The sequence below is a fragment of the Limanda limanda genome, chromosome 17 (assembly GCF_963576545.1).
Source record: "Limanda limanda chromosome 17, fLimLim1.1, whole genome shotgun sequence".
Lineage (NCBI taxonomy): Eukaryota > Metazoa > Chordata > Actinopteri > Pleuronectiformes > Pleuronectidae > Limanda > Limanda limanda.
In genome coordinates, this window is record NC_083652.1 from 3,131,496 (window position 1) to 3,143,097 (window position 11,602).

Genomic DNA, 11,602 nt, shown 5'->3' on the forward strand with positions numbered 1-11,602 from the left:
TCATCCATCGACCGGCGAGTTGACAGCATCACCAACCCACCGACAGCGATGAATGTGAACCGGAAACCTGCTCTGGTGGAGGACTGTCATGGGCCGGCTTTTCCCAAGGAACCGTTGATAAGGAAATAATTATTCTGACGTGTGGATCGGTGCACACATCTGGCTTTTAATGAAATGAAGTGATGAGCCAGACATGTTCTCATTGCATGTTCTGCACAGTCACAATGGGTTTTCTGTTTTTCTGTTTGACCTGCTGCCTGTGGAAGCTGGTTGGTAATTCTTTAACATGTTTTATTTACATTTCATTGAACAGGTAATCCCCCCCCCCCCCCCCTGATCCATTTACAGTTGAACTAAGAAGAGATCACTTCCAGCCTTTATGGAGAGGAGGAATTATTACTGCAGTCAAATTCTACCTTTATGTTTAATGTTACACTTGAAAAACATCTATGCCCTTTCAGATTTCTGCACATATCTGAAACATAACAATTCAATAAACAGGTCAATCTATATGGTGTTAAATAGCATGTGCACACACAATTAGCATTACACGACCAGTTTTCATTCATCTGGAAAATGGCTCTATCAATTAATTGACTTGAAAATAACATCAATCAATAAATAAATGATTCACTCAGCTCTCAGCAGAGCTCATCAGATCTGAATGGGACTGCAGCTGGGGTTGTTTTTTTTGCCTTGATGGCAAACAGTCTGCAGCACCACCTTCCTCAATTCATTCCAACCATTGCATGGGTTTCAGTTGAGATTAATTAGAGCCAATCTGATTCTACCAACACAAACACAGCTGCAAACTGTGCAAACACACACACACAACCACACACACACACACACACACACACACACACACACACACACACACTCAGCTTGTTACCTGCTTCATTATCCCACATCTCCACTCCTCCTAAGGGAATGGATCGGTTGTCAGTTGTTGTCTCTGTCATTAATCTGTGGATAAAGCACAGGCAGTTATTAATATGTATATAGAATTTCTATAAAATAAGCACATTTCTAAAATGTTCTGTTCTACATAAATATACAGAGAATATGCAACTTCTGAAATGAAAATAGTGCAGAGCATCATGATGCCACATTATTCATACATTTTTTGTAATGTTACTATGACATTTGGCTTTTCACTTGTTACTACATGTTATCCAGTAGTAACAAATGTAGTGTTCTCACTGCTGGCCCAAGCACACACTGGGTAGATTGCTCTACTAAAAACACTTTCTACCCATTTACTCTGGAGTAATTGCTATCGCTAGTTATTTCCTACTCCACACGGGCATTGATCCCTGACTACACTATGTATGAACCTTCGCTTCCTGTTCCCTTTAAATCTGTGAGAGCTGGGAGGTGAATAAAACATTCCCTTCCTGTGCCGAGGCAAATCGCAGCGTGGCTTTGTGTGGGGTTCAGCTTTGGGGAACTTTGATATTCACTTTTCATTTGCATATGTGTGATCATGTCCTCACATGCCTGAAAGCGCAAGTCACGTGACCATTCACACACAGTGGGCATACACGTGCCGGTCTACACAGATTATTCGTAATTATAACTTGCTTCCTACAAATGAAAGGAGTTTTTTCATTATAAAATGCAGAAATTAATCCTTTTAATCTATCAAATATTTGAGAATATTTTGAGGTTTATGACCTAAACTTGGCATCACACATATAAAGATAAGTGATGTGAATCCCAAACATTTTTAAATGATTCATATTACTAATAAAACTCATTATACTTGATTGATTTAACTTGGTAACTTGGGGAGATTATGAGTTTAATCATCTACAGAGACAGAGTAGTAACTACACTTTGTAGTCTAAGTAAGACTCGGCTGATCAGAACTACTTCTCTTTCTTCCTGTCACTGTCATATGTAAACTATGGCTCTATAAATGAGTGAGCCACTGTGTTATCACTGAAGATGCTGACCATCGACTCAATCTGAGATTTGAACCCAATCCAGAACCAGAAGAGGTGATGCATTGGTGGTGTGAAGAAGAGGAGAGGAAACGTGCTGCAGGGAGCGACTTCACTCAGAGTCCTATCAGCAGTGCCAGGTCTTATCCAGAGTGAGACAGTAGCTGGCTGGTTTATCACGATCACTGACCGTGGGAAAGGGATTCACGCCTCTCTAAGCATCAGATTGTGTGTTAATGTTTAAACAAAAGGGAATTCCCCCCATTCATTAAACCACAGAATGCTGTTTCATTCAAACATTTAAATGAATATGGTTGTGAAGCAAGTATGTGTGAATGCTAGAAATAAATAGATACATGAAAATCAGTTATTTTAAATAACACTCTATGTGTAGAAGCCTGGTGCTCTATTCGTATCATGGCCTCTCTCTGCACTACAATAAAACTGCAATCACTTGAAAACCTTTTTTCAGAGCAGACCTTTTAGTTTGTCATTGGTGGAACTCAGGTGGCATTTAACCACATCAGTGAGATTTGCTAGTTCTCACAGCACCGTGAAGCCTGAATGGAATGCAGCCATTGTGAGTGATGTTAGTTTCACCTCAGGGCTGTAGAGATTTGGAGGATCATAATGTACAGTGCATGTATATACTGTGGAAGCGTGCATGCAAGAAAGGCGGCCTGTGTTTTGCACTGATGTGAACTCAAGTGTACGGGTACACTCAACACTCGATGGTTTCACTGAGACACAAACTCACCGACAGCGTTGAATGTTCCCCAACACTTGAAAAACTCTGGCTGACAGCAAGTGAAATCAACAGCCTGTCCTCCAGCGCTACAAGGAGTGGACAGCCATGACAGGACAGACCCGAGAGGACACCAAACAAGAAGAGACAAGAGCACTGCAGGTGCACGCACACATTTTACCCATGATGCAGCAGACAGCAAACCTTCTCACGCTGTAGAATTAGAGCATAGTGTGTGTGATTCCATTATATTTAGGGTTGTTTGTTGTTATTACTGTCGAGATAAATTTGCTGAAGCTTTTCACAAAAAATGCCTCCCATTTCAGCAGTTTCATAACTCTACTTCAATTTAAGCTCTAATAATTCTGAATTGAATGCTCTTGGATATATGTATAATATATATTTTTATATATTAATAATAAGAATATGTTATTATTATTTTGCAGACATTCTGGATGGATGGTTGAGAAACGGAAGCTCTCAACAACGATGCATGGATTAGAAGAATTTTAATTCAGACATGCGCCTGTAGTGCATCATGATGCAACACTTATCTGCACCTTTCAGTTCAAATGAATTGCCATTAACACATATACTTTTAGTGCTGGTCAGACCAAAGACTCATTAATTATAACTTATGTGGTCATTATTAAATGAACAGAGGACGGGACACACACAAACGCTCTTCACCTTGAATTTCTGCATTTGATTTCCCAAAACACACACACACACACACACACACACACACACACACACACACACACAAAGAATTCACATTACATTTTTTGTGCACTAACAATGTTTCACCTAGCGAGAATAGACTTTCTTCATTCATGTTTTGATAATCTTAAAGCGTCATGAGACTGAAATAAAAAGATCATAAATCTGATATTTTCTTCAGTACCTGATACATCACCTTACCTGCGCTCGCCCCTATGACTGTTTGTGTGTGATTATACACTAAAAACTTAAAAACCTCTCTACGCTCATGGCGTCACTGCTGTAGGGTTGATTATGTGATGATGGAGGAGCGGGGGGGTAGTGGGGGACTGGGAGGGTGGAGAGTCAAGGGTGAGTGGAGAGAATAAAGATGGTGGGGGGTGGAGGGTGGGGTGTCTGGGGGAGAGGACGGCTGATCGATTCCAGGCTTGGTATTTTCCAGACAGGCTGAATGGTAAAGGTCAAAGGTTAGCTGCTCTTGTTTCCTATGAAAGAGAGGCTGTGTGTGTGTGTGTGTGTGTGTGTGTGTGTGTGTGAGTGTGTAAATGTGTTTGTGTGTGTACGTGTGTGTGTGTGTGTGTGTGTGTGTGTGTGTGTGTGTGTGTGTGTGTGTGTGTGTGTGTGTGTGTGTGTATACGTTTTCAAGCTCATGTGCAGAGAGGCAGATATCCATGCATTGATTGCTTGACATTGTGTTAAATCGTCGTGTTTCCAAATCTCTCGTCCTGCAAAGCCGTGCAGGTCATTGCATCTGCCTTTGAATGTGTGTGTGTCTGTGTGTGTATTTGTTTTTTTTGCTTAGCTAATAGTCAAGGTAAAAAACACAAATTGTGTAAATAACTTCATTATTATATATTTCTTAAGACAAAAGTTTATATTAATTTTTATATGAAGTCATTGATTCAAACTGGGGGGTCTATATTTCAAATATATAACACATAAATGTTCATAGCTGGGTTTTTCTCAGATTAAATATTCAGTTGTTTTACAAATAATCAGAGCTCCTGTATATTATTGTTCTTTATTTTTTCTTGTTTTGCTACTGGAAGCTCTACATCCTGAGCTCACCTCTCATTCCTCTGCTGTGCGATATGCACTCTGAACAGCATCTTACGTTCAGAAAATAAAAACAGACACGTCTGAAAAACCTATTTAAACTTATTTATTTGTGAAGTTAAAATGCATTAATTTTTTTGAAATTTCCACAGCAGAACACTTTAAACCCAAAACTAAAACCAGCGCACAGAGTGCAGGATGGTGATTGGGTGTCTTGCTCAAGGGCACATGGGGAAAAAAGCTAAAAATAGTCCTGAGTGCTGCTGCTGAGATAAAATGTGACACATTTGCCCTACGCTACAGTGCGTTTGCGTGTGTGTGACTGTTTTGCTGTCGGCCTGCATTCTGCTCCACCCAGACTATGACTGCTCACATAACTTCATTACACTGACATAGGAATGACAACACTCACGCACACCATGTCTCCTCAGAGAAGGGATGTATCCATTTAACCTATGGAGCACACACACACATACACACACACATACACACACACACACACACACACACACATACACACACAGGTAAAAAGGCCAATTACACGGTCATGTCTTAACATCCGGGGCACAGGGAACAGCAAACTTATTAAACATTTAACACAACCTTCACGCACACACACACAAAGGATGTACATTTGCATGCATAAACACACACAGTCATACAGTGGCATGTTGAGTTGTATCTATTGCATGCGCACTACTTCAAGTGTGCATATGCTTGCGCGTGTGTGTGCATGCATGGTTGCATGTGAATGCCATTGGCCCCGAATAAGAAGACAGATTGTGGCTGCGAGGTAAAGGAAAAGGAGGAGGGGGAGGGTGACACAGACACGCGGTGGGTGGCGGGGTGGGCTGGGTTAGGGAGGGTTAGGAGTAAGTGAGTGAGAGTTGGTCGTCTTTGCGTCGCTCGCTCCTTTCCTTCAGGCCTCACTCTCCCAATCGCCTACTTGCTCCCCCTCCCCCTCATGGGACTTGAACCTGTGACCCCGCGGTGAATGAGTTCACGGGAGGCACCGCCATTATTGGGGAAACTGCTGGTCTGTTTGTGTGTATGTGTGAGTGTGTGTGTGTGTGTGTGTGTGTGTGTGTGTGTGTGCATGGAGTGACCTGGGCTGAGTTCATTCACCGGTGTGTGTGTTTGGTGAGTGTGTGTCCGTGTGTTTGCTGACAGGATTCCAGCTTCCGGCTTTTTCACAATCGCATCCCTGAATAATATGTTTGCATCGCATAAGGCTAACATCACTGATGCATACAGATGTGTTTGTGTGCGTGTGTGCGTGATGTCAGAGGTAATGGAAATGGTGATGGCCCTTCCCCCCCGTTAGCTGCTGGATGTGTGACCAAGTCTGCATCCCCCTACCTTGCCCAGACAGACCGGACGAGTGCTTGCATCTAATTGTCATTCACTTCAACTTGGACAGCACAACACACAACCACATGCACATGCACACACACACATACACACACACACACACACACACGCACACACACACACACACACACTCACACACAAAACACACACGCACACACTCACACACACACACACACACACTCAGACACACACACACACATGCACGCACACACACACACACTCACACACACACACACACACACACACACACACACACACACACACACACGCACGCACGTATGCAACATGCATATCTACAAAGCTATATGTGATGCACACTTGGAAAAAAAAGAAACATGCCCATCCTTCACACACACCCAAACACACACAGGAAGTCACATGAAGAATCATGAATGAAAATCCACATTGAGTGAATCCACTCACTTCTGTGTTAGCATGCCTTTACTACATCCATTTCCATGCTTCACTCTGCACACTTCCTTTGCCTCTCTGGGCGTTCCTCCTCCTCAGTGCATCCTGCATGCACATCAGTGTCGGCAAACAGCCACTGACACTGTCACATTGCATTTGTGTCTGCCGACAAGCAGCCTCTCCCACAGGGGGGGGGGGGGGCAGCTCTGGGATCAGAGCCCTGCACAGCATGCACAATAATCCATCAGGAAAAAATGTGGGCGATGAAGGTGCAAACTCACTTACCCAAAATCCTCTTCTCCCGGAGCTGTATTGTCGCCATCCCTCTTTCTCTGCATTCCTCTGTCTCTGTACCTCTGTTTTCCCCCCCTTCCATTGAAAAGCCAAGCCACCGCTTTCTCTCTCTCTCTCTTTCTTTCATCCTCTGTGCTCATCTTCATCACCTCTCCTCTAAATCCCTACTTTTCAACTCTTCCTTCCTTCTCCCTGTTTCACTTCCTACAGCTCTGTCTCCCATTTCTCTTTCTTTCTTCCTCTCCAGTGGCTGCCCGGCATCTCCTTCCTGCTGCTGAAAACTGCAGACTGTCTGGAGAGAGAGAGAGGGAGGGAGTGAGAGATGAGAGAGGGAGAGAGAGAACCAGGTCGAGAGACACTGGGGAGCAGTGGGAAGTGCAAACCAGGACACACACAGCCTCTGTCAGTTTGAATGAATATTGTGCACACTCGGCTTGTCTCTCTCCCCCTCTTTCTCTTTCCCTCTCCCTCCCTCCTTTTCTCTGTCTACCAGACACCCCTCCTCCACTCCTCTCTCACTTTGCCCTCCTTCGCTGTCTCCTCCTCCCTCTCCCTCACTCTCTGCCTTCAAACATGTTCACACTCCTAGACTGACATTATAGAACTGCACTTACCAACACCCATTCAACACACGCACACACACACACACACACACACACACACACACACACACACACACACACACACACACACACACACACACACACACACACACACACACACACTTCCTGGACCCAGACGGTTAACCCTTTTGATGCAGCTGCATGTCCTGCCTGTTTGTATTATCTTCTTAGTAGTTGTATCCAAGCATTGGTCATGACAGATTCTTTTAAATGAGTGCTTAAAATAACGAGTTCAGTCTTTATAATCTGCATCAGCCCAACAAATGAGAGAATGATGAGACTTTATCACATTTATAGTATCATGTGTATCTTTTGTATGATCTTTTATATTTGAGAATCACAACAAATGCTTCATGTGAGTTGGACTTTCTACATATTATGCATATCTGCGTGAATGTGGGTTGTGTGTGTGTGTGTGTGTGTGTGTGTGTGTGTGTGTGTGTGTGTATGTGTGTGTGTGTGTGTGTGTGTGTGTACAAAATAGCATGGATAGATTTTTCAACACACTTTGGAATATTATTTGAAAGTGTATCTCCATGATGGTTCACTTTAGGAGCCGATTGGTCAAAGGTCAAGGTTATTAAAAATATGGTCAAACACATTTTCCAGAATATCTCTGCAATCTAAAGCTTAAATTGAGCAGCAAATCATTCAGTGTGCACACAAGGTGTTTATTGCCCCTCCAATGATTTTCATCTCAGATGTTGTTTTACACTTTACATAAGACGTTTTAAAAAATCTCATGCGTAAGTAATGTGAGGGAGTCATGACATGTGGTTTCATGTTGTATAAACACAGGAAATTGATATTTTTATTTATGTTGTGTAACACTTCATATGTGAAATATCTGAAAATAACTCATGATTTCAAATAGGCAAGTTTGATCACTCTTAAAAATTCACATTCACCCATAGGTTTATTTATCCTTAACAAAGTGTTGTATTCATGTGATTCATAAAAAAACATATGCTGTTATTATGTCTCCTATCAAAATACGCAGCACATCAGATCAAACTAAAACGTGTATAAATCGCTACATTCAAATTTAAGTTTTTTGTTGTTATGGTAATGCTATTATAGTCTGAAGAAAAGATGAAATATAATCAGATCATGTTTTGAATTCTAAAATACACATAAATCTAGTAATTGTAATTATAAATGGAACTATTTTTCTTTCTGTCCTGTTCCTTCACCTGTCCTACGTGATATTAGGTCCTCTTCCTCTTTCATGATCCAGACACACAAACACCTGGTGCTTCACTGTCTGTAGCTGATTGAATTCATCAATGGTTATGAACAATAAACATTTTTTAAATGTGTTTTAGTATATTGCTCTTTCCCAGCACAACCCCCTTTACTTGTATTTCCATTAACACCGTTCCTTCACCTTCTTCCATCCCCCCACTCTCCATCATCCTCCTTCCTTCCTTAGTTACATATTGATCAGGTCTCACAAAGTGCATGTGTGCATGTGTGTGTGTGTGTGCGGATGCATACAAGCCTGGTCCTGCTGTGGTCAATGAGGTCAACATGGTGGCCAGACAGACATCCCCACCCCCATCCTTTCCTTGTTGTTTTTTTCCCCCTGCCTCCTCCATCACCTCCTGCTTGCTCTTCTCAGGGTTACCGAGTGCAGTCGACGTAAAGAAACGATAAAGTCAGCATCCTTCATCAGCTCATCTAACAGCTAGCTTGATAGCAACTGGCAGAATGCACTGACTAGCGATGTATACGACAGCATCGAGTCATGAGTTTAATGTGCTCATGCGTCCAGAAGGGAGGACTGACAGGTTGAGCCCGGAGTTAGAAACGTCCCCACAGAGGGCGACTCACCAACACGTGAGCAGGAAGGATATGAAGACTAAGAAACAAGAGGAGTCAATGCAACAGTTCTGCATTTATAAATACAACTGGCTTGTATGATTGCGCAAATGTTTCACAATTGTCTTTGAGCGCAGTCAGGTGACGTGCCTCCTCTCACCAGTCACCTACCTTATCTTTGCATTTTAAGAGGGAAAAAAGCAGCATGTTTTTCACCACTTGACAGTGACCGTCCGTGCTGACCCCTGGGGCCAACAGACTCCCTGTCTGGGTGGAGGAGGGGGCAGGATGGAGAGAATTGTGAGGGAGTCAATAAAGGCCATAAGTCAAAGATGGAGGGAGATGCAGGAAGAGGGAGCCTGACAGGCGTCCCCACAAGAGGGAGGCAAGAGAGACACAGCAGCATGAAGGATGAAGGATACAAAAATTATGAAAGAATAAATTATTCTAATTTTCTAGTCTTGATGACCACTCAAAACACTCGACAGGACAGTTATTCCATTCACTCATTCACACATATTCATTCAGTGTATTTTCATTTGCACTTTATCTATTGCACATCACTCACACACTGGCAGTTTGGAGTTCAGTATTTGGCCCAAGGACACTTCCACAGACAGGCTAGAGGAGACTGGGATCGAACTGCCGACTCTCTGGGTAGTAGACGACCCGCTCTACCTCATGAGCCACAGCCAATGTTTTAGTGTTTCTGGATTTTATATTTATTTCTACATTTATTTATCAATAAATTTAGTTTTCTACATGTATTAATTCACTTGTTTAATTGTATATGAATTCATTCATTTATTCATACATCTCAACATCTATCCATGTCTGATTTTATCTTTGTAAATAATTATTTCTGTGTCCATTTGTTAATTAGGTGGGCGACCTAACTTTGTCTAAACCGGATGGGTTATAGCAGCGTGACCATCAGATCTTATACTTCTGTCTTGAGTGGACCTGGATGCGGGAGATTCTAACTTTCTCTTTAATTGAATTTGGATTTGATGTATTTATTTTAATTTTTGTCCTCATGTTGCTAGTTTGTACATTTTACTTGATCACATGTCAAACTTGTGTGGGAAACCGCTTAAGTCAGAATATAAACTGAGATGTAGGATGTTGAAGGCAGGCAGGTTGTGTGAGGAGACCAGCAGCTTTTCTGTCAGTGACAGACACAGATCGTATTATATATGGATTCAAGTGGAGCTGGAATGAAGAGAGAAACGTCAACGCCTGCTCACCTTTGGCTGCAGCTCTCACATGATAAAGACCTATTACAGAGGACTGTGGAAACTCCACACAGCTTTATGGGACCTGAAACCTCCACAGCAAAGAGACCTCGCTGGCCAGTAATGAGACAACTACAGCAGCAGTTACCCTCTTCATAGTCTGAAATATGGCTTAGTTAATTTTTCCTCTTTTTACGCATTAAGATGTGTAAAAAATGTCTTCATGGTGTGAGAAGTAAATGTATTCAAAAAGGTATTGATTTGTTTTTTATACTGAAGCTCACAAGGTTGCTTAGCTGCAGTTTTATTGAATCTAAGTAAATTTAAAAAAATAAAATTAGTATCGACTCGTCAGCCATTGAATGTAAACAAGCAAAACTCCCCCAGTATGTCCGGCCGGGAAAATAAATTGTCATGACACATTACGTTTGGACAGCAATGGTACTAGCAGTTAATTACAGGGCTCACCCACAGTAATACCTAGAATATCACTCAATAGAGCACAAACCTCAGCCAACAGTTCCTTTAAATGCAATTGAGCTGCACCAAATTACAGACTCATAGATATCATTCCCCTGTATATGCAATAATCAAAATCATTACCAAGATCCACAAATTACTTCTTTCACTAGTTCCTAATAACAGAGGATTATTGATTTTCCCATCTTACTCTTGGCTAAGAAAGCAGATATGCCCAAACTACTCCTTAAGAAGACACATTTGAACTTCAATAGTTAAATTGCATGTGCAACTGAAAGTAAAATAAAAAAATCCATATCCATCATAAATTGTTCTATACATGCAGGATTCCTATAGAGGGACATACAATCACATTATAGTGATGCATGGTCTAACTTTTAATTGGCTTGTCTGACTTTCTAATTTGATCAATTAAACTTGTTAATGGAGTTAATAGATGCAGTTGTGTTGGATTTCTTAACCAGCTCTGTACAAAGTGTGTTGCCTGAACCTTACACACTTTAATCCCCACATTTTTGATCATCGTGTCTTTAAGTTAAGGGGAGGAAAGAAAACCAAGTGAGGCACGTAGAGCTGAAAAATGCAAAGATCTCAGGAACTTCACTTTCATTAAAAACAATGCTTAAAAAAAGGCTGTATAATCAGTTACCTTTACCAAAACAGGCCATCATCAACTCAGTGAGCATGATTCTCTGCTGACCTTTATCTTCTTTGGCCGAGAGAAAAATGTTATCATGGCGTCATGATATAGAAATCTAGCTATTTTCTTTTTCCATTTTGTCATTGAAAAACAAATGTGAAAATTCTTCCATCCTGAAATGGGATCTCATTATAGGGGAAACAGTGATGTTTAAATATCACAAACACAGATTATGGGTTTATCAGGTTAATGGACCAAGG